General features: G+C 37.9%; 1 long non-coding RNA gene across 3 annotated transcripts; it reads right to left on the bottom strand.

Annotated features, from left to right (window-relative positions):
* Positions 1-5,323: 5,323 nt before the first annotated feature.
* Positions 5,324-22,458, bottom strand: LOC106629337 (uncharacterized). Of its 3 annotated transcripts, none has more exons than XR_012580566.1 (3): positions 22,071-22,458; positions 20,298-20,802; positions 5,324-11,133 (listed from the first exon to the last, which is right to left on the bottom strand). It is a non-coding gene; the product is annotated as an uncharacterized LOC106629337 (long non-coding RNA). The 3 variants fall into 3 exon arrangements; XR_003379982.2 differs by having other exon boundaries at positions 5,324-10,974; XR_001332594.3 differs by lacking the exon at positions 5,324-11,133 and adding an exon at positions 15,133-17,321 and having other exon boundaries at positions 22,071-22,456.
* Positions 22,459-23,893: the final 1,435 nt, after the last annotated feature.

The following is a 23,893-nucleotide window of genomic DNA, read 5'->3' as shown; positions in this document are numbered from 1 at the left end:
TTTATTTAATTTTATATTCTGCACAAAACATCTATGATTAATCCTGCCTTATAAACACCTACCATCAGCTTGTTCAAACTGGGAAAAAAGGTTGACTTTCTTTCACAAGGTTCCCCATTGTTTAAATAAGCTGCACAGTGAAATTATCCAATAGCAAATGATGTAAGCTGTTCAATTACGGCTTGTTTATAAGATTTTATTATTTCTCTTTAAAAATGATGAAGCACTAGTGCAAAATAACTCCCTTTTGTTAGATGACTGCACTGTCATGAATCTATTTTATATTTCTGATATATAAATGTCAGAAATTCCAAAATTTTTTACAAAATTTCAATTCAAGGATATGGTACCACAGAAAATTTTAAAGCTGATTTCTGTTTCAGTCTTTTCCTTTTATCATATAGAGTGTCTTTAAGACAGAAGTGTGTTTCAATAAGAGCCTTTGATGACCCTCTTGAATAAAACACTTCTGGTACACACACAGTGCTTTCAAATGTGTTCACAGTTCAAACCAAAGTCTTTAAATAAATATATGTGGCTTCTGACAGTTTCTTTCTTAACACATATTTTCTCATAATGTCCAAAACAATGGTCAGGTTATTATTTATGACCAAGTAAATTATTGTACAGGAGGTGAATGGTCTCAGTTGTTGCAGTGTCCAGAAGAAAGGGTCAACTTTCTATTCCAGGCTCTTAAATTAAAAGATAAAAATAATTAAATATACCATTATTTTAAAAGCAACAATACATTGTGCAAATCAACATTAAAAATCCATGGAATAATGAATTTCTTGGCAGTTTCCTGGATTTGTTTACTTTCTGCATTCAGACTCCCTTATTCTGACAAATTAGAGTATTTTCCCAGAAAATGTCAAATTAATAATTTTTTTTAACCACAGCTAAGGGATGATGTGGAGAATTGTGGGCTTAACAAGGCAGATTGCAATCTGAAATTTATGTATTGCAAAAATACATAAAAATAATATCATATATCATATCATCTATATGGTGTAATTTATATAACCCAATATCAATAATATAATACCATTAATATATTAACTGTAGAGAGAAAAAGGCAAATGACAGAATCTGGCACCCTTCAACTCTGGGTACAAAAAGTCTGACTGTGAACAAGTCTGTGTAAGAAAATGCTTCACTTTGGAAGTTGAGGCTACAGGGACAGTCCCTATTTATCTTACACAGGGGTCAAGCACAACCCACACTGAGGCTGTCAGTGAGCTTAAATTCATGGTTCAGTCAGATTTTTATCTGTCTTTTCTGTCAAAGCTCCTGTTTCAGCAAAAAGCTTAACCACTCTGCTGTCACTTGTTCCAATCCATTCCTATTCTCCACTGTTTCTTCACATTTTAATGAATACTTTTTGACTGCTGTAAGAAAGTTGTCTGTATTTATCTGTTAAGGCTTTTTTCAGAAATGACAGTGAGGTAAATGAGGCAGTGAACAAGTTTGTTATTCCGTACCAATCCCATTCATGACCTTTTAAGTGTGTAACAGCCCTTTCTGAGTAAACATTGCTGCTGTGTCCCTGTTCTGCCACACTGCCAGCTCACCCTGCAGATCACCTCTCATACTCTCTAGTAAGGAGACATCCCTTTGCCATGGCTCTGCAAAGAGCATCTAATCACTACTTCAGATCTGAAATCAATTCTCCAAGAATAGCATTTATGTTATAGTATGCAGCAGTTTTGTATTGTATTGTATATTAATCATATGTTATGTTATGCTATTATAGATAAAATCTGTCAGAATCATAAAAATTTAAAAGTTAGCAACAAGATAGCTATTAAACTACAAAGTGGACTATAATTTCAGTGGTTTAGTGCAAGCATATTCTTACCTGCTATTTCTTTTTTTTTTTTTCAATTTCAGGGGGCTGTAAGATGTCATAGAAGTGAGATCTAATAAAATTATACTTTTCACCAATATAGAGTTATAAATTATAATGAACTCATTTACCAAAACTAACCAAATTCTTTTTATGATTCCTAAAATATCAGATTCCTACTTACTAAAATATGGCTCAAAGTTATTTAGTGGGTGTTGCTTGTGTATACCTATACTAGGATATATTGGAAGTGGATGCCATGACATTTTTTGGCTGTTTGAAGTGACCGAGGTGCTTTGATTCCTTGCTTGGAAGTGGAAATGCTTTCTGCTAGTACCCATTCCATAGAAGAATTTGATAATTTGATATTCCCTGATTTTCTTTCTTTCACTGAATTCACCCAGTTTGTTTGAGGCAAAAGATGTAGATAAACTTAGGACATGTATAACACTGTGTTCCCAGTGCTTCGGGGGTCAGAAATCCATGTAAATGTTGGATTTACTGTCCCACAGCTAGATTTCCAGTAGGGTGAGGCTTCTGTTCATACAGTGTGCTTTCCAGAAGAGCTATTAAAAATGAAAAAGCAAAATGTCTTTACCAGTTCTGTTAAATCAATGACACAACTCCCATTCATTTCAGGAATAAATTGCTAACCCTCAGTGACCCCACAATAGCTGGAATTGTCTGCAAGCTGAAAGATTTTCTAATAGGCTACTTAAGGCCTACCACATCAGGTCCTAATGTGCTACTATACATAAAACCCCCATTTTAAAGCCTATAATGATATGTTTATTCAAATTTCAGCAGTAGGTCAAGGAAATTTATCAGCATTCCATAAAGCCTCTGCATTATGTGCATTTTTAAATGTCAGAAAATTTAAGAAGCTCTTAGTTATTATCTCTATTGGTTGCTTTAGATATACATGATAAGCATTTAAATAATATTTAAATGCTAATGATTAAATAATATTTAAATGCTAATTTAAAAATCCCAAATAATTTTTTTTCAAAACCAACAAAGAAGTGAAAAATAGTACAAAGGAAATTTGGTTCCGCAGCAGCATTTAATAAAAAACTAGACCTTAGCAATCATTTCAATCAATCTCAAATAAAAAGTACGTTTATGCATTGGTTTTAATTGCAGGCTTCAAAGCTTCCTTTTTCTTTCCATCTTTATTCCATTACAGAGTTGCAACCCATCACTTCTTCTCCCCCTGCTTCTCACTTTGCCATTTAACTTCCTGCAACTTCCTTTATTCTTTATTTTTGACTTCCTCTCACATTCTCACGTTTTCCTCCTTTTGCTTATCCTTCTCTCAGTGTTGTTTTCTCTATTTTCTGTAGCATGTGAGCATTTTACACCTGCAAAGAAGCTCTCCTGTAGTGAGTCTCAGCCATGGTACAGAGTTGTTATCTCCTTCCAGTAGTTTTCCATGTTATGCTTGTTCTCTTTTATGTCTAGGCTTCTTTGCAGCTCCACTTCATGATCACTTAAGCCCACACTATATATTTTGCAGGGAAATCAATAAGGCCAAGGAGAACTTTGTATGTTAGTTCTCCTGTGCTTTTGCTGTCAGGAGTTCACATTAAAGAAACTTTTTTTTAAACTGGTAATTACTGAGTGGTGAGTACAGAACAACTAAACAATTGTTGTTGTGAATTTCTTTGTGAATTATACTTTGAAATGGAATTCTAAGCTTATTGCACTCTAAAAGTTATATTTCTTTTCCGGTTATATTATCTTTTAGAGATAATAGCTGTAGTAGCTCTACCTTTGGTGTCCTGGGCTGCGGTGGGATGATCATGGAAACTCTGACTGATGCAAAACAGGGCTGATTTTATTCCTTACGCTGACTTTTTCTTGCTTCTCTGTACCCAGAGCTGTGATAGTGGAATTATGTGGGGAGGTGGATCCTGGGTCTGACTTTCAAGTCTCCATGGAAATAATAAATCAGTGTGAGCACGCTCCTGATTTAAGTCTAAGATGAAGTAACTTGGCTGTTGGTTTTGGCAAATATTAGGGATGGACCACTGTACCTGAGGACAGGGGAGAGAAGAAGATAGATACCCACCTTTATTTCTGTTTAAGATGAGCATTAAACCTCAGCATGTTTAAACATGCTACAGAGCCAAAAAATTGCAGTATTGCCACGGCATCATTTCTATTCACATATGAAATGTCCTAATTAACTTAATTAATCTGCTTAATATAGCAAGCCGTGCTGAGAAAGTGACAGAACTGGGCAACCAAAGCAGAATTTTTGTTGTGCAGCCGTGTACACATCCCCTGCTGCTGCAGGGCAGTGAAGGAATTAACCACCCTCACACAGCTTAGCTGAGGAACACCACTTCCTAAAAAACCTGCCATTGCCTGTGGTTGACTTAGGATTACTCCTGCTTTGTTCCTCTGAGTGGTCAAATGGATTCTTTGAAGTTGATGCTGATGTGTAAGCAAGCAGATCCTTGCACCTGGCTTCATGAAGTTTGGACTATAAACAGTTTTTAGTACCAAGCTTAGTAAAATATATTGTTTAGAAGTTCCTCCAAAAAGTGGAAAGTATTGTTTCACCATAACATGTAATATTTTAAAAATATCTGTAAGGCTTTCACTTAAATTGAGTAAGTGTTTGTCCTCACTTGGTATTTGGTTAAATATCCAGCATAAGCAGCACAGACAATTGGGGATACAAGCATCATAAAGCCACCACAGGACAACTTCCTCCATTATAAATCATCTGGAGTAGATGTTTTATTTGACTTTTGTGGTTACTATGTGACTTTACACTCCTTCAGTAAAATAGATGTTGTGCTCCCAAGTTTCCTGGCTCTGGAATAATGGTTTGTGCTTACTAGAATATGCCCATGCATTACCAAAGGAAGCTTACTAGAAAACTTTTCACTGCCCTGCAACACAAGTCCCTCTTCTCTGACGCCAGCTCTATGGGGAGGTAAGACAAATCAAGGCAAAATTATTGCCCAGAGAGTAGAGATCAAAAATGCTGAAATGTCAGCAGTACTATTGTTGGAACTCAGGAAATTCCTCTGGCTGCCCTGGATGGGTCAAGACCCTGGCAGGGGGCTCAGAGACCTTGGCACGGAGTCAAAGATACCTGTGCCTTTGATTTTAAGCCATGGAAACAATTACCAACTTTGTGTGAGGAGTTACAAGCCACAAGGGTTTGAGTAGAATGATAGTGAATTTATCACAGGCTGAAAAAGTAGAATTTTGGGGATTTAGAATGGGGAGTCAAGAGGTGAGATGGAGGAATCTGGGCATGTCCTGTCCTCCTCCTCCTTCTTCTACTTCTTCTACTTCCTCTTCTTCTTCTTCTTCTTCTTCTCCTTCTCCTTCTCCTTCTTCTTTCTCCTTCTCCTTCTCCTTCTTCTTCTGTGTTGGTGGCACTTCTAGATCAGTTTAGAGTAGAGACAGACTGTCTAACATAGGTGATAGGTATTGGAAAATTGTTGTAAATAAAGTACACATAGTTCTTAGTATAAAAAACTAACAGCGCCCCAAGGGCGGTCTGTGTGTCACAAACCAACCTGCCAGACAGACCTCAGCAGGTCAGAAAAATAATGTAACAGATAAGAGAAAATAAACAACCTTGAGAACCAGACCCAAGGAATCTTGACTTCTCCTTCGGTCACGGGGCCAGGAAAAAAGACTCTTTAATACCTCTGGAGCCATTTCAGCAACACAAACCCCGAGATACTATAATCTAAATTGAAGTAATTGTTGATTCCTAAATTTTTCCTTTACTGTTGCACAGAGCGTAATCATGATTTATTCACCTGATGCCTCATAATGCAAGAAACTTGAGTGGCTGGAGCACATCTGAAGCAGCCCTTGGTACATGCAGCAGACCAGAAAGGTCTCTGCTATCATCACTCACTCTCCTCTGCCATTACCTGACAGGTGTTTTGATGGACAAGCACAATAGCTCATAAGACATTTGACCAGACTAAATCATCTGTCTTGTGTCTGTGTGGATTGCAGTGCCCACAGAAATCCTGAAGGGCCACTGTTCCACTCCAGGTTGTAACACTTGCTTTTCAGAGGTAGAAATGGCAGCATAACATAAAGCAAACTTGAATGAGGCGTGAAATTACAGAAGCTGTTCAGTTTGCATCTTGTGAAATGATTTTAAAATTCTTCTTGGATCAGATATCAAGTACGCTAAACGAATTTAGGAATTTCTGCATTAAAAATTGAATTGCTTGCTTAAAAAATAGAATGTCTGTTAAGATGCTAACAATATAATGCTATTATCATATTTATTGAGTCTATGTGACAAATAGGCATAGTTCCAGAAAAGAGGATTGAGAATTAATTTGGGATTTTAATTTTCCCCACCTAAAATCTCACCCTCTATTATTATAAGACTTTAAATTAGCCTGCAGTGAATTTTTATTTTATACAAGCTACTTGTCTGTACAAATCTGAAAAGGAAAGGGGTCTGTGTATATGAGAGAGTGAGGGATAATTCTGAATTGTGAAGTGAACACTAAGCAAGATCAATTCTGCCAATCATGAAGACAAGCATATTATCCAAACTTGCAAATATTTACTGTCTCAGAGTGTTTCTGGCTAGATTACTCTATTTTATTAAGAGACTTGCACATAATAAAATATTTTGTTTTCTAACTTTGCATTTCTCCATCAGTAATGGATCAGGTTGTAACATTAAGTAAATTAGCACTAGAATTTTTTTTACAGTGACTGACACAAGAACAGCTCCAATGCAATGTTTGCTTCCTCTTATTGTCACACTGTGCAGAGCCGAGGTTTCACAGACAACTGGACATGAGTTTTAATTCTCCATTGCCACTGTTACAAGGTGATCTGACAGCTGAAAACATCAATGCTTTAAAGGATTTCTTTGGTGATTAGAACTCTTTTCCCTATCCTTCATCACAGTTTAAAGGAAGCTTAACATCTAGAGAGAGCAAGACAACTCCACATCTTCAAAGAGTGGGTTTGCAAGTCTGCATACCAAACAGAAAACCCATTCCTGGAATGGATAACCTTGGAGGAACAAAGCTGTACCTGATTTACTGTCAAGTAGGTCAAGACAACAGCTAGGAAGCCACAGTCCTTTCATGGCACTGGAAATTCTTTTTCAAATTAATCTCAAGTCAAGCATGAGTCGCAGTTTCATTCATATTAAAATAAATTGCTGCAGTATTCAGCTTGAAAATATGGGATTCAATATGTCTGTGTGTGTGTGTGCTTGTATGTGTATATATTATTTTATTATGTGTGTATCTTAACTCATGATGAAAATAAGAATACTTTTATTCAAGAGGTGCTGGTGCAGACAGAGAGGCACAAACATTAATTTCTAGAGTTTCTTTTCCTCCATGTTCCAGATAAGCATTTGTCTTTGAGGCTATAGAGTTTTTTTTGTAAGCTTTCTGAACATGTTGTTTGATATACATAAAAAGCTGTTTCTTTATCAGAATAAACAGACTGCTTGTATACTGGGCAGAAAGAACCTGAGTTACTGGCCCTCTGTAAATAATTCAAGGTGTTGACCTCTTTTGCTTGTTCTTTTGCTCAAGAAAAGTTTCATTTTTTTCCATCTCTTTCTAGTTCTTTTATTTAATATGTCCTTTGAGTTCTTTTTCTGTTTAGTGCTACCTCTGTTCTGTCTCTGTTATGAGGACAAGAAAGGACCTACTCTGAGGCTGGCAGTAAATTAACATTTTTATTAGCTAAACTGGCATGGACAAGACTAAGGAGAAATATCAGACCTGCAAATACCAGGATCAGGTATAGACAATTTTTTTTCTACATGTAGTTGCGTGGAACAGTAACAGCAAACATGTTTATAGAATCTACACAAAGTAATATTTAAACATAATTTCAAGGTAAAATTGCAGCTACTAAATTGGTTCTTAAACTGCAATGTGAGATTTCATGTAGAATTGCAACGTGCCAAAGGTGCTCAGATGTGAGCCACCCTTTGTTCTCTGGCTCTCTAAACCCACCCAGTACAGCAGAGGCAGAAGCAGGCGGCCACACAGGGGTTCTCTGTGGTGATCAGGGACAGGACTCCAGAGAACAAAATTGGTAAAGACAACTTTTATGGAAAATCCTTTCCTTAGGATTTTTCCTCCTGAGAAGCTGGGAGGCCTCAGGAACAAAATGCAAACATTGATTATCTGCTGCTGTGGAATGCAACAGGCACATCTGTGATTGGCCCATGTTGGATGTTTGTAATTAATGGTCAATCACAGCCCAGCTGGTTCAGACAGACAGTCGAGCCACAAACCTTTGTTATTATTCCTTCCTATTCTATTCTGAGCTAGCCTTCTTATGAAACCTTTTCTTCTATTCTTTTAGTATAGTCTTAATGTAATATGTATCATAAAATAATCAATCAAGTTTTCTGAAGCATGGAGTCAGATCCTTGTCTCTTCCCTCATCCAAAAACCCCTGTGAATACCGTCACAAAAAACACCACAAGCAGGGGAAAAATAAACAAGCACAAAATAGACACAGTGCAGCTGGGGAAGAAGGGCCTTGTTTTTCAATCATGAGCAGGAATTTTTACCCTCTATTTATGAGACAGACGCAATAGCTTTGAGGTCAGTGGCTGGGAGCAGCATCCCTCCTTTCCTTCCTGCCTCCCTCAGCCCAGCCCAGGACTGACAGGAGTGAGCAGAGCACTCCTGAAATCCCAAAATCCCCTGTGTGATGCTGAGGGTCCCGCTCCCTCACCGTGGCAGGGCAACTCTGAACTGGTTTTTCAATGTGCCTGACAACTCTTTCCAGCAGAACAAGTGAATACATTCTGTAACATTTTTTTTTTCACCCCTTAGGATATCCTTTCTTATTTGTTAATATTCGGTATGTATTTGATCTTCTTGCCTTCACAAGACAATCAAACGTGGCTTGTCAGCAGTTTATTAGCAAGAGAGAAAGAGGAAGGGCAGAAAAGGGTTATATGCATGAGGAAAATGTCAGGTTTAGATAAAAAAATTATGAGGTTTGATCCTTTGACAGAGTTAAACTCAATGTTTTAAAATCAAAGCTTTCTGTAATCAAACCATGAAGCTGAACTGATAATCATGCAAACCATTGTTTTGCTTGAACCAGAAGTAAATTGTCATTTCAATGCTTTTCTGAACGCTGAAAGAATTGAACCAAAACAGATTTTTGGTTGCAAGCTAAACACTAGAAATAAAAATATCCAACTCTCTAGCAGGGGCTTATTTAGTATGAGCCTTATTTGCACTTGATAGGAGCTTCAAAGCAAAGTCATGTCACAGCCTATTCCCCTGCCTCCCCTCGCTCCCACTCGGCTGGCAGGCACAAACAGCACAAACAGCACAAATTCTCTCTCAGCCACATGGCATTGCCCTTCTTTACTCTGTGCTGGGCCAGCAGGGAGGGGAGGGAGGCAGATTCCCTGTCCTTGGAAATGTTCTAAAGCCACCTGGACATGGTGATCATGCATCAGTGGGGAGAGGAGCAGGCTAGGTGGTGTCCAGAGGTCCCTTCCAGCCTGAGCCAGTCTGGGATTCTCTCTCAAAGGGCTTGCTGCTCCTGGAGATGAGTTAAAAATTCCACCTTGTCCAAGGGTGTTGTTATGATGCTTGTATCCCCATTCATGTGTTCTATTTTGCTGGATATCATGTTCTGTGCCTTCAAGAGTGGCTCTAAAGAGCAAACGTTTTGTTTTGGGTTTCTTATCAGCTTCTCCCCCATGGCTGGTGGGACACACAAACAGGGCAGTACATGGTGCTGCTTTTGCTTTTTGCTTTGTTTTTTCCTTTGCTCTTGCTTCTGCTTATTAGCTAGTTTAGCTAAACAGTCCAAATTTCTTCCTGGACTGTTTCTCGTTTCCTTTTTTTGGACCTACTCAAACCTGCTCCAGACTGGGCCCTGGGAACACTGAGAGTTTGCACCCTGTGGCCTAGTGGGGCCTAGTCTGAGCAGCAGCTGCCCCAGTGCTGGAGGGACTGAGAACAGAGCCACCACCCCCAAGAGAGACTTTGTGAATTTGTCATCTTTTTCAGAGTGGTGAAAGAGTGGTGTCACCCAGTATTGTTCATTCCGTGTGCTGGGGGTGCTTGTCAGGATCCATCCTAGTGAACAGTTGACCTGATGGTTCGTAGGAATGATCTCAGAGTGCAAAAACCAACACGGTACAAGGGGGTTTGCAGTGATAATCAAATCAAATGCAGTTTTATTGAAATAACCACAGCAAAAATGTGATAGAGGGATTAAGGGAGAGAAAAAGATAAAGAGAGAGAAGAGAGAGGGAGAGGGGATATAGCTACCAACGCAGAGACAAAGTCCTTTGGTCCAGTCCAGTCAAGGATCTGCCTGTTATGCTGGGGAGATCTCAAAGGCTCTAGCTAACTCAGAGATTTTTATTACAGAAAATTGTGAGGGGGAGGAAACAGATACAATAAGGAATAGATGTAACAGGTAGTCCATGCTCTCAGCAGTAAGCGAGAGCCATTGTTTTTGTGGTCCAGTGGTCACAACCTGCAGGCAAACATCTCGCTTTGGTCTACTTGCATCCCCCACACACTTCCACGGGCTGGGGGTTTAGTCCCAGTCCTTGGAAGGAGCAGAGGGGCCTTTCTACATGGGGGTTTCAGTTCCAGTCCTTGGAAGAAGTAGAGGGGCTTTCCACATGGGGGTTTCAGTCCCAGTCCTTGGAAGGAGCAGAGGGTCCTTTCCACATGGGGGTTTCATGTCTCAGTCCTTGATGGAGCAGAGGGGCCTTTTAGGAGTTTCATGTCTCAGTCCTTGATGGAGAGGCTCCTTACATCCCAGTCTATCTGTCACGGTGGTTGTAAAACAGATGAGGGTCTTCTGTGGGAGACCCCCTGAAACTCAGGACAAGTCCAGCCAGGCTGTGAGGTGGGATAGCTTCCAAAGCTGCTATTGTTGCAAACGGGACACGGTGCCCCCTTCTTAGCATACTGCAAACACACCTGTGAAAACAAAAGCTTAACACTGAGCTTTCAGGTCTCTGGGCCTTTGGCATGTGACTTTTCTCCTTCAGAGCCAGATATTCTAGACGGGGTGGGTCTTCTCTTCAGTGGTCTCCCAAGGATGATCATGAGGTAGATGAGGGAAAACTCAGACAGACCCTCACAGTGCTTTACCTGTTAAATAAACAGGTTCTTTTCACTTGTCTCTGAGGAATCCTTCCCGACCCGGTTGGGGAGAGGGCCCGTGTGGGTTTGCTTTCTGAAGGAGCCCCCTTTGGAGATTCTCTACCAAATTTGCCTTAAACCAGGACACACATGTACAGGAAGATTGGCCTGCAAAGACAGCTCCGAATGTCAGAATCACAGACTCTGCTTTCCAGCTGCAGAATTAATAACAGCCTCTCACACCTATTTCAATGTATGCAAGAGAAAGGGCTTACCTGTCATTGCAACAGGAGTTTTGACTGTAGAATGATTTAAAAGTCTGATCTTGATATATCACTCTAATAAAATCAGTGGAGATATACAGCTCTGACAGTAACGAGTAAAAAGTGGCTGACTGTCTCATTTTAAAATACTGATTTGTATTAGTTTTACTTCATTGGTTTCAAAGAGCTTTTCTAGATTTATATTGATGCAAGCAAGATTAGAAACAAACTCAACATCTGAAACTTTTTATTCATTATTAAGAAATCTCTGATTCTCAGACTGATCCACTACTGCTCCAAGCAACCCAGTTCTTTTCTATTCCCAGTCCTGTAGCAGAACATACACATTTTTTTGTAAATGGCAGTGAATATATTTTTAAAACTTTTATTGTTATTTAGAATTTAATAGAAAACTGACCCTCTTAGCCTTATACCTTGTCTTATCCCTGCAGCATAAGCATGCCATCACCTCTAATTTCTGTAACTCCAGATCCCAGTAGTCCACGTATAAGGATGAGCAGAAATCTTGTGCTTGGCAGCTGGAAAGCATGCTAAGGTTCAGTGCTCTGAAGGCAAAATAATTCTTCTTACTTATTTTGAGTGGTATGAGTAACTTCTTCACTTGCACAAATGATATAGGAGTAAATCTAGAAGCATTAATCTTCCCAGTCTCTGCCTCCAGTGCAGCCACAGCCCTCCTTCACCTCTGCACTGAGCTCCTTGGAGCTGCCCAGAAGCACAAGGGGGGGTGCTCTTCCTGTTAGGCTACCAAGTGTTTCAACAAAAGAAGCAAAATCTTCTCTCTGTGTTGCTAAGATTAATTTTATCTTTAAGGAAATTTCCGAATAATTCCTAAATACAAATATTTTCTGGCTATTTTCTTCCTTTTACACAAAGGACTAGAAGAGTAAACTTTAATCACGTATGAAATACATCATGTATGTAATCCTCAGATCCTTGAATTTCTGTTGTATTTCTCTTCATGGCAAAAAACAGATCAGGAGTGGGAAAATAGCATTTTAGAATAAATGAATCAGTTTAAAATAATGACTCGTAAAATACTAAGGCCTGTGCAATTTCTTATCAATTTCTTATTTTTCTTTCTTTCTTTTTTTTTTTTTTTAGAAATTGAAACAGATTGAAGTTATTGAAAAAAAAAAAGCTTTTTATATTACCATATATTCCCTGTTTTCCTGCTAAATCCGTTGTACAGGGAAATTAGGGAGGGGAAGGAAGGAAGTGGCGGAAGGAAGGAAGTGGCGGAAGTGGCGGAAGGAAGGAAGGAAGGAAGGAAGGAAGAGAGAGAGAGAGAGAGAAAAGGAAAAGGAGAAGTAACAGAATTTTCAATATTATAATTTGGAAACTAACTAATGTGCAGGCATGGGGATGTATTTTTGGCATATATGTTGAGCCAATTGTGTGGGTTCAGCACAGTGTAAGCAGCTCAAAAGAATCACTGTGACTGTGAAAATATTCCCTCTGTCTTTGTGTAAAGAAAAGTGATATTCCCCTACCCACAGATAACTTACAAGTGACTGACATAAGCAGTGTATGAAACCCAACAAAGTACTATATTGTATTAAGACAATTGCATTTGGTTTTCAGTATAAATTAATAACAAATCAAAATCTTCAGGATGACTAAACATTAAAATCAACAAATAAAACATGCGTAATTGCTGTGAGACAATGTTCGGATCAAAATGACAATCTAGTAAACATAGATAATTCACTGAATTATTTGATTCTTTGGTGTGATTGGATATAATAAGAGGCCAGACTAGACCCACAGATCTGAATTACTGATAACTAGCAGGAGCAGCTTTGGCTCACGCACGGACTGTCAATGTGTCTCTCAACTCATTTCACACTTGACCTCCCGGAGGGCAGCGGAGCTGTGCACAAACCTACGCTGTGCTTTCTGCTCCTGAACTTTGTTAAAAAGAAAAAACTGCACCAGAAAATCCATATTGAAGCAGTAACCAAACAGAAAAACCTCAGGTCTGAAAGTCTTAAAAAAAAAAACAGAAAGGAAGGAAATAAATTCATGATTTGAAAGCTCTGCCCACATAAAGAGTTATAGAGCCTCTTAAGTGTAGCACTCTGATGCATTAATAGTCGGGGCAGGAGTTCAGTTTAACTATTGCTGCAGCTTAAGGTACACAATTACATTCTTCAGCGTTGACATTTTCACCTTGATAAGCATAATAATGCCATGCAGATGCAGACTAAAACCCATAATTTCAGCACTCTGCTTCTACTCACGTTGATTATAATAAGGCACGGCACTGAAGCATGCACAATCCTACATTTAATTGTCAGCATAGCCCTTCATTTAAACAAGAAGTTAGTTAACAGGATGCCTGCTCCAAGGAGTGTGGGAGGCATTGCAAATAGCTGGGGCTAAACAGAGGAAGTTAAATGTGCCAGCAAAATGTGCAAAAAGCTGGTGAGGGCCTAAATTCACCTCCAGTTTTTCTGTGGGTTTTGATGCAAATTAAAAATAAAATGTGATATGTTTATAATTGCAAGAAAAAAGCCTAGGTTTGTTTTTTTTTTCCTTCTTTCTTTTGTTGTTTTAAACGAGGGAAAGTTTCCCTGCAGGTAACTATGCATCATTAGGAAGCAGCAAGCTATATGATGACATTGAAAGACAGATCCTTGTACATATCGAAATACCCAAATATAACAAACATGTCTAAGTTTGAAAAGAGAATATATGATATTAAAAGAAAGCCTATGTAGATGAAGCAAGGCAAGAATACTATGCATTGCATTTTGTTTACTAAGTCCCTTCTGTGAGGAAGAGAAAAGCAACATATAGAAGATTATTTAAATTGGGACAACAGTCATACATGTACGTATGTACATGTACTTTATTCATACACGTGTGTATGTATATGAATCTACTGTTTGAAAAATATCTACCTTATAAAAATGTATATCAACAATAAAAAAATCTTATACCTGATAGAATTTCTTGTATTTTTAACTTGTGCTCTATTGTTGCTTGATGCTTGAAGCAGCACTAGTTAAAAACAAACAAACAAACAAACAAACAAACCACACTCAAAACTTGAAACAGCCAGAAAAGCCTTGTTCACATCCGCCACATAATTCTCTTTTATGATGCCACAGTTCCCTGGTAATGTATTTTAATTCCTTCTGATTGTATGAAAAGGAGAGAAGACTCTCAAAAATGCCTCATTTTGAAAGGAAAGGGAGTCTTTGTCCTGGCTCATTAAAAATGCTGTGTGGTGCTTTCTAGGCATAATGAACCATCAGGCACTACATGCACTCCGTGAGGTGACATATCCAAAGAGCTGCACAAGTTCAGTGGCTCGTGGCTTTCTCACTCCAAAGTGAGGAGTTACCTTGTGATTGCCAGTGGGAAGGCAGCATATGTCACACGCTGAGCTGAGGAGCTGGTGGGAGGGCTGGTGACACATCGGGCAGGCTCCAGGGCTGGCTCACAGTCAGACCACGTCTGCTCTTCACTGAAGGTAGTGGCAGCCCCAAACTCTGCTCATGAGCATCTGGCACTAGACCTGCTGGTTGGTTTTGTGAGAAATTTTGTGATGTTGCTGTACTGTTCTCTAGAGTGAAGAAAAAGTTGCCTCTCTGGTGTACCCAGCTAGCCTGACAAGATGCCTCTGCACTGGTTTAGCAGAAAAGTCATAAATTACTGTGCTGGCTTACATATCATATAAGCCAATGCAAAACTATGATAATGTAATTAGCCCATGAGCTTGTAGTAAATACAGACTTCAAAGAAACTACTGTAGCAGATTTATGCACATTTTCTGCCAATTTATTTCCAACTCTGCCTCAAACCTAACTGGGTATAATACTTCAAGGTCGAATCTCTGCCTTGCATTATGCTGAATGCAATTCATAAACTTGCAATCAGTTGAGGTTCTGTTAAAATTAATTTTTTTTTTAATCCTTCTATATAAATGAAATGGGAACTCACCAACTTCAATTTTTCAGACCAGAAAACCAACAGGTAGATGTGGGAGGAAAGCCTTTGTAACAGATCGTGGGATTCATGAGTAGTGCCGAGAGCCACTCTTGAGCTACAAGCCCTACTCCTGTTTCGGGAATGCTGTGTCACTGGCCCTGGGGAAAGCAGCAAATTTTGGGAGCTTTTCTGGAAGTGCTACACTGTGTATCACTGGATGTTATCAACAGAGGACGTTTGCCATGGAAACTGGGTTGCAATGTGTTTCCTCTGACGAGTTGGCTTTTGGTAAGCCAGAATGCTGAGGTGGTACAAAGAACAAAGCAGCTGGATATTGAAGAACTCCTTATGGAGAATAATATGATGTTGGTGGTAGGACTTGTAATTAATATTAAAAGTGCACTATAAATTAAGTGCTTATAGTTTTGAAGTGATGTGTAGTGCAATTCAAATGTTGGGTAAACTCTAAACTTACTGAGCTTTAATTAACAAATGCATTCATTAAAAAAAAGTATAAAAAGAAAAGGAAAATGGTATTTATTTCATGGGAGAAAATGGTTGAATGTGTTTATATGAATCATTTAATATCTGTCAACAAACTATTACCAGATCTCAGAAGCAAAAATCATCTAATTGGCCCTTAGCACTTAGAAGCAGTGGAGTGACTGGGAGGATTCTCTTATATAAATATTGTCACATAGTATCTTATCTTAATAACTAAATTATATAGCATTTATATGACAAATCATATTGAAGGCAACATGCATAAACATTTATTATTCAGAACATGAAGTGAGATGAGACAACAACTAATCCCCACCATAAGCAGTGCTTTTTATACAGTAACACTGACAAAATGAAGCAGTCAGGCTAAATTGCCTCTACAAGCCAACTGGCACCTCTGGAGTTGTCCTGATGTACCACAAGAGATAGTTTCTTCAGTGATTTCATTACATCTAAATTAATTTTACACCACATTTTGTATTCTATTATACTCAGAATTATGCAAAGACAGTGTTTACTACTTCATTTGAGGTTACCTTTCCATACCAATGATAAAATTTTTGTTGGATAGCCAACATATATTATAGCTTTCTCCTAAAAATCTTGCTATGATTCCTTTGCAGGATGCTGTAAAATCAATCAAACACCATTATCATAATGCAACAATTTTCTGTGCATTCTTCCTGTGGCTGGTCATCTCACTTTCCTGTTAAGATTGCATCCTCCTCCTCTGCTTCATTGCTGCTCTGACCACATTTTTCTGTGCTTTAATATGGGCAAGATGAAACCCTGTCACTAACTACAAATCTTCCTGTGTCATCTGTAATGGAGCCTAAATAATTTGTCTGGGTTATGTCATCATCTTGGTTAACTCCAAGGTAACTTGAGTATATATAGGGGAAGGTCATCTAGCATTTGATATGATTGTCTCAGAGTTTTCTCACAACTGCCAGAGTTTTATTCAAGATACTAAGGTTGCCTTAAGTACATATTTTTTTCTTTTATATCATTCTTTGTTTTGCTTCCTTTCTTCCTTTTCTACATGCAGATGTAGATACTCATCTATAAAAATAAAAGCCCCATACAGAAAACTTATTTTCTTTCAATATTTGGGGAGATGGGGCCGAGGTGTCCTCATTGGCACTGGCCTAACGCTGACATAAATCAGGTTTAGGTGCCATGATGGGAGGTTTCTCATGGGCTCAGCTGATTGTGAGAGACTGTGCCTCAAAAGGAACAGAAATACTAGAAGTGCTAAAATGAGAGTAATGGATATTGCAGCGTGTTTCACTTATCCACTGCCGGACAGTTTGTGCCAATGTCAGTGCAGAGCTTCAACAGCTCTGGATTTTCTACTATAGCTAACATAGATGCAGCAAAATGAAAAAATTAGAAATATGCTTCTGCTGCTTTCAAAATAAAGATTTTACTAAAAATGCATCATAAATGTAAAATCCCACAATATTATGTTCCTGAAAGAAATCGATAACATTTCCTTCTCAAAACATTGTAAACCAAATCAAAAATGCTCTCTAATGAAAACCAAAACCAGGTCAGACGCAATGCTGTTGCAATATGCAGGAAATTCATTGAGGTATCTTCATCCCTTTTTCACTCAGTCAGTTCTTCCTGAATCCAAAAGAAATGTCCTGAAATTAATGTTCGTCATTGCCTCCCAAACCCCACCGGACACTTGATATGCAGCTTGTAACTTTCTAGAGCAGAAGGGATAAAATCAAAACTGAAGTGAGTCATGAATCTTAATTGAATTTTTTTAATAGCATAATTTTCAACAGTGATTATTTCATGCTTTCAAATTAATTTTAATATAGCCGAGCTTATGTTTCTACTTTAACCTTCTTTATATTTTGAGTGTATTTGTGATTTGACAGAGATGTGGGCATGGGGGGTTAAAAGTTTTTTCCTTATTGGCTTTTTAATTGTTGGATTTCTGCATCAATCCATAAATGTGTCGAAGTTACTATTAAGCTAATTTAGAACACTGGGGTTTTTGGGTTTTTTAATCTGGGTTAATTTCATAATAAGGAAAATGTTATTCCATTGTCATTGGAGGAGCAGGAAAACTAAAACAAAAAAAGGTTTGAAATTCATATGAAATATTTTTTCTACTGACTGAATTTTGAGAATTGTTTAACTGAGTCATAGTTATTGCATGTACTTTCAGATGAGAGCATGATATGGAATATTGCTGAGAGAATGAACTCCTACTGCCACTGCCATAGAGAGGTCACAACTTCTTTCCAATCTTTATGACAGCATCTTTAGGAATAGTATTATATAATTCTTTCTGAATATATATACCATATACTTTCAGAAGTGTTACCTTGAAATCTTTTCATATCAGCCGGCAGTACAGGGACAGAGAGCAATATTCCTGTGATGGCTCTGGCTGCATTTCAGCTTGTCTGCTTAATTTGCCACATGAGAACATGAAATAATTTTCAAAAGTGGGTATTTAAGATAAGATTCAGCACATCATAAACTAGAAAAGATGGCAGGGGAGATTTTTGGTGGCTTTCACAGGGATTCCAGGATGAGGGAGGAGACAAGGATTTGACTCCATGTTTCAGAAGACTGATATATTACTTTACAATATATGTTATATTAAAAGAAGATGATATAATAAAATTATATTAAAAGAATAGAAGAAAGGATTTCATCAGAAGGCTGGCACAGAATAGAAAAGAATGGAATGATAATAAAATCTCATGACTGACGGAGACAATCTGACCCAGCTGACTGTGATTGGCCATTAATTAGAAACATCCAACATGGGCCAATCACAGATGCACCTGTTGCATTCCACAGCAGCAGATGACCATTGTTTACATTTTGTTCCTGAGGCCTCCCAGCTTCTCAGGAGAAAAAATCCTAAGGAAAGGATTTTCCATAAAAGATGTCTGTGACAGGGGTTGGAATGAGATGTATGAGGTCGCTTCCAACCCAAGCCATTCTATGATATATTATTCTGCTCCCCACAGGCCAACAGCCTCCTTCCCAGCAATCTACTAGCTCTAACCCTCCCCTCCCTTCCTCTGTGTCTTTTTCCTCCTGACTTGGATGATTTCATGTCCTTGTTTTAATCTGCAGCTATAATCAAATCAGAAACTTGCCTCTGTGTTCTTTCTCTCCAATGTACTTTCATTAAAACTTCAGCACATGGAGCTCACTCTGGGGCAGAATAAGAAAGGACCTGTAAAGTGTCCTTATTTTAAGATTTGTTTTACCTTGGGAAATGCATTTTGTCTAATCTGTTGCTCTATAAGCACCTCAGGATTCAGAGTTTTCCCCATTGTCTTCTAACATTTCCAAACATTGCTGCTGTCTCAGTCTTAGCAGATCTCCATAGGAATGAAAGAGTGCCTGCTCAGTTATTCCCCACATGTCATTAATTGTAGATATTCTAAACCTTGGCCTATTGTAATATACCTGAGCTCTTTCACCTGTTTTCCTGTTTATAGCAGCTTAATTATTACAGTGTTCAAAATCAGACAATTATCACAATTTTGTTTCATTTTTTAGATATTAGAAAAGCTTGCAACAGAATTAAGCTAAAATTAGATTGTAGTAACTCAATTTTTGCTTCTAGTCATTTGGGAGGCTTCTTTTTCTTTCTTTTTTTTTTTTTTTTTGATAATTCATTAAGAATTAAATTATGCTTATTTGTTCACAACATCCCTCTGGCCTTTAATATCTTGAAATATATTAATTGTACTCTCACCTCCAGAGAATGAGCCCTTGTTTTATGTGAGTTTCTCCTACTATTCTCCCTGGATAGATAATGATCACTTTTTTTCTGCCCATTTTTCTCTCAGTACCAGTCAAGGACACTGAATTTCGTTTTTGGAGAAGGGACTTGGGCTAAATTACTATCTCAGAATGTGCACAGCAGAAACTGACAAATCATGGATGGATTTAGATGAAACAGGCATTCAAGCTTTGGCTCAATGGTTTTCATTTTAATGAAACCAGTTTTTGATATTTTAAACCTGTATGTCAAAGGCTTTTGGCCTTTGCTTCAGTTTATTAGCTACTTAGGAAATTTGCATAAAGGCATATGATCAGACTTTAAAACAGGTTAAAGCTGTTTGATATAAGTCCTTATGATTCAATTGTTCAGTTTTGCAGGGGGTTTTGGTTCTCTTTTTCTTTTTAACAAACTGCACAATTTATCAGATATTGCTCAGAGATTTAGAAAGATGCTCAGGAATAAAAAATGCATGCATGCACTCCTTCCTATTTTTGTAGAATTATTTCATTAAATACTTACCATGTTGTTATACTCAGAGCTATTCATATATCTTGTTCCTCACAATAGTTATTCCTAATTTTGCTTTCTTTTGGTTTTGTTTCATTTCATTCTCCTGACTTTGCACCCTGAATGCTTTGCCTTGCCCTCTATCTTCTTGATTGCATTTTCTTTAAATCAGCTTCATTTCTCTCCAAGTTATTTTCTGAGAGTTATTTTCTAAAGAGTGCTGTGGAAAGCACTCTTTTTCCTATGCGAACACAGGCTTTTTAGCCTCTCAGTGTAAGCTCTCATATTAATGTGCACAGAGGTGGTGCCACTCTTTTCATACTCACCAGCTGTGAATGGTCATCATCCGGTCACAGAAATGCTCTAACACTTGTGACCATCCTCACATATTCCCTGGGAGAAAAAAATATTTCCTTGTTGTCCTTTCTGAGAATGGAAAAGGGTTGCTAAACAACCCTGAGACAAAGGTACCAACTAGAGCTCCCTGTGCTCAGTTTCTTGTGGGATGCTTAGGGCAGAAATGCCGGATCTTGCATTGGCATCTTGCTCCTTCTGGAGTTGGCCAGGGAGCCCATCCATCCCAGCTGGTTCTGTTTCATCTCCAAGTCAGCCAGGCAGTTTAATGTGACACATGCTGCTGCTAGCAGGTTTTCTCTCAAGAAACTGGCAGTATATCATCTAGGAATTTGTTCCTCCAGTTGTGCTGGAAGATCAATATATTACAGTAGAGGCAGACGAGAGTCAGTCATATCTTAGACTGGCCTGGCTGTTTCTTCTTTGGTGTAATAAAACTTTGATGAGGATGAATACCAGTTGTAAATTTACAGTGGCCTGTTCACGAAAAAGAAGAAAAACAAAGCTTTTTAAAATATACATCTGTTCAAAAGGTAGGCATGTTTTAGTTTGGTAAGAACTGAAACAGAGCTGGCACCTTCTTCTTAACTTTCTGCATTATTATGCCTATACTTGAAATAATTGATTGCTTGTTTACCTGCTATTCCTGACCTCTGAGGTAAACTACAAAAAGGCTGCTGAGATGAAAAAGTTCTACTGCATCAGACGCATTTAAAACACAAGAAAATTCTTAGATATACCCAGTTTCTGATGTAGATTTTCAGGCTTAAAACAATTATTCAGCAAAGGAGAAGTATTACTATGTACTACAGAGAGAAATTTTATAAAGAGTTTGAGTTAGCAAAGCTGATGTAATGCACAGCATGACGTTTATGTGATTAAAATTTGTTGTACAAGACATAAGGCAGCAGCAAAAATAAACATAGGGCTGTCTGAAAATGCTTTATTTTCATATATATTGTCCAATATTTTTTGCCAGGACCAATCAGCAATCTTCCACCACTGACCCCTGCATCCTTCTTCTTTTCCCTAATGCCTTCCCTTCCCCCATGTGAAAAATGCCAATCACTTGTTTTTAAAATTTTGAAAGTTTAATAGTAATAAAATGGTTATAAAAAATAGTAATACATTTAGAGTAATAAGTATCTGGACAAATTGAATTAGGACAATATGAGACAATAAATACAAAGAGTTACAGACATCCAGGTATCTTTTCGGGGCAGCTCGAGCCCGGAAAAGGATCCACGTTAACAGAGGATTAACCCTTAAAAACAGCAGCCTGTTGCATATTCATACACCACATACATGATGCATAAATCCCATTCAAATACAGGATTCTGTCTGGTCATGGTCAACTCCCTCCTCCTAATCCTAACAGCACCTTCAAGGCAGGAAGAAGTTCATTTCTTCTGATAACGGAGCAATAAATTATTTTTGTCTGAAAGATTCAGGTGTCCTGTGGCTGCTATCTTGCTGTGAGTCCTTTCTTTAAAAAAAGTATCTTACATAGCATAGTTTCTATTTTACATTTTTTTATAACCTAAAACTATGTTTAACACAGTACTTAAGAGAATTTATATTGCATTGCTTTCTAATACAACACATATAATATTCATTTTAATATTTGCGAAAAGCCAATCATAAAATACATGCATTTTTCACACACCTCATACCCCCATCTCACTTTCCTCCTGTGTTAACTCCCACAAGCAATTCTCCCTTCAGCTTTGGTGACAAACACTCACCAGATCTGTCTTGGAAGGAGAAGCTGCACAGTGCTGGGAACTGCACGTAGTTTAAGAGCACAGACCTGAGATATCAATTCATAGAACAAGTTATAATTGAAGCCAACTGCTAATTGGCTTCTACAGAAGGTAAGGGTCAGTTTGCTTGCTGCAGGTGAAAAAACAAAAAATCCCTATGAAGAAAATTAATTAATTAATTGTGTCTGCAAGGTTGTTTCAGGATTTCAAACTCTAAGATTTGAAGTTTCTCCTGTGGGCGCAGATGGAAACAATGCTGTCAGAGCGCTGGCAGTGGCACTGGTTGCCATTGGTAACAGATGGAGCCCAGTAATCAGGCTGGACTGCTAATGGCTGCGAGTACACTTTGCCTAACCAGCACTGGCAGGAGGCTTTCCTTACAGTGATAAATGTACAAGCTGTGACTTGCATTTCATTTCCAACCCTGGCAAGCTAAAGGAGCCTGTTAATGAATGAAGACATCTTTAAGCATGTGGTTGTATGCCAACAGCAGTTGGTAATCCTCCATATCCATCTTATTTCATTCCATTTACAATTCCACTTGTAATCAGGCAATAAATAAACTACTGATGCTTGGCCAGCAATACCCACATGACCTTAAAAAATGTTTGAAATCTGAAAAAAAGCAAAATATGCTTGTCACTAATGTTGCTTTCATTTTCAGTTCAACATGCAGATAAACAGAGTGTTTGAAAGTCATTCTGAAAATAAACTGCAGCAAACTCTATCAAAACTTTTATTTATTATTAAACATGATGAACTGAAAAAAAAGCAAAAAAAGCCATTTGGAAATGGCTATTAAGACTAACATTCGGCATGAGGTGTTTCTGATACAGCATATAACAGAGTATATAAAACTCAATTATAAAATTTCAGTAAACCCCTGAGGTTTATTTATCATGATATTGATATTAAAAGGCTAAATTTACAGAAAGCTTGAAACCTTTGGTTGGTTGTATAATTCTGAGTATTAAAGGTAGAACTGCTTCTCTTTTTGTTTGTTAAGGAAAACATAAGCAGATTAAATAAAGATATACTAAATTTCAGTACTCACCATGTGAGTCACCCTGTGTTTGATACATTTTGTCTTTTCCCTTCAGCATGTATAGTCCCTCAGGGCAAAAATAAAAGTATTTTCCCATTCCTATTTTTCCCTTGAAGGAACTGTGTTTCTGCCATTCATTTAAAACTTGTCTGGTTTTTGACTAAGGAAAATAATTCAGCAATTAATACTGCTGCTTTTCATCTTACAGCACAATTTGATTTTACAACCCTTCTTATAACTTCATTATTACTTCTCCCCATTTTATAATTCAATTAAATAATGAACAGTCAATAATTATTGCTTTTCTAGCTCTTTACTTTGAAACTACAAACTCATTGTGGTCAAATAACTGTCTTAAGAGATGCTGCAAAATTCACCTCACATTTGCATTGCAGTCCACAGTTAAATTCAAATGTTCAGAGTACCTAAAAATGTCACAGAAGACCTTATGGAGCACGAAGGTATCTCTTTCAACACATAGCTAATAACTAGAAATGAGAAAACTTCCCCACATCCTCAAACTTCAGTGAAAGAGAAGATTTATGGCAAGTCAACGCTCAGCCCTTAAAAGTCACAACTGCAGGGAGGGAACATTCAGGCTTACGTGTTTGTGTTTTGGAAGCAGATTTTAATCATTTTGATAAAAATACAACCTATGCTAAGAATTTTAAAAAACATTTTTACCATAACAGACCACAAAGAGGTCATCTAAGTCATGAATATTGTGCACAATGTCCACAACAGATAGGAGGAGGCTGAT

Source organism: Zonotrichia albicollis, chromosome 5 (assembly GCF_047830755.1).
Source record: "Zonotrichia albicollis isolate bZonAlb1 chromosome 5, bZonAlb1.hap1, whole genome shotgun sequence".
Lineage (NCBI taxonomy): Eukaryota > Metazoa > Chordata > Aves > Passeriformes > Passerellidae > Zonotrichia > Zonotrichia albicollis.
Note: the sequence above shows the minus strand (reverse complement) of the source record. Positions and strands in the feature narration are given on the sequence as shown.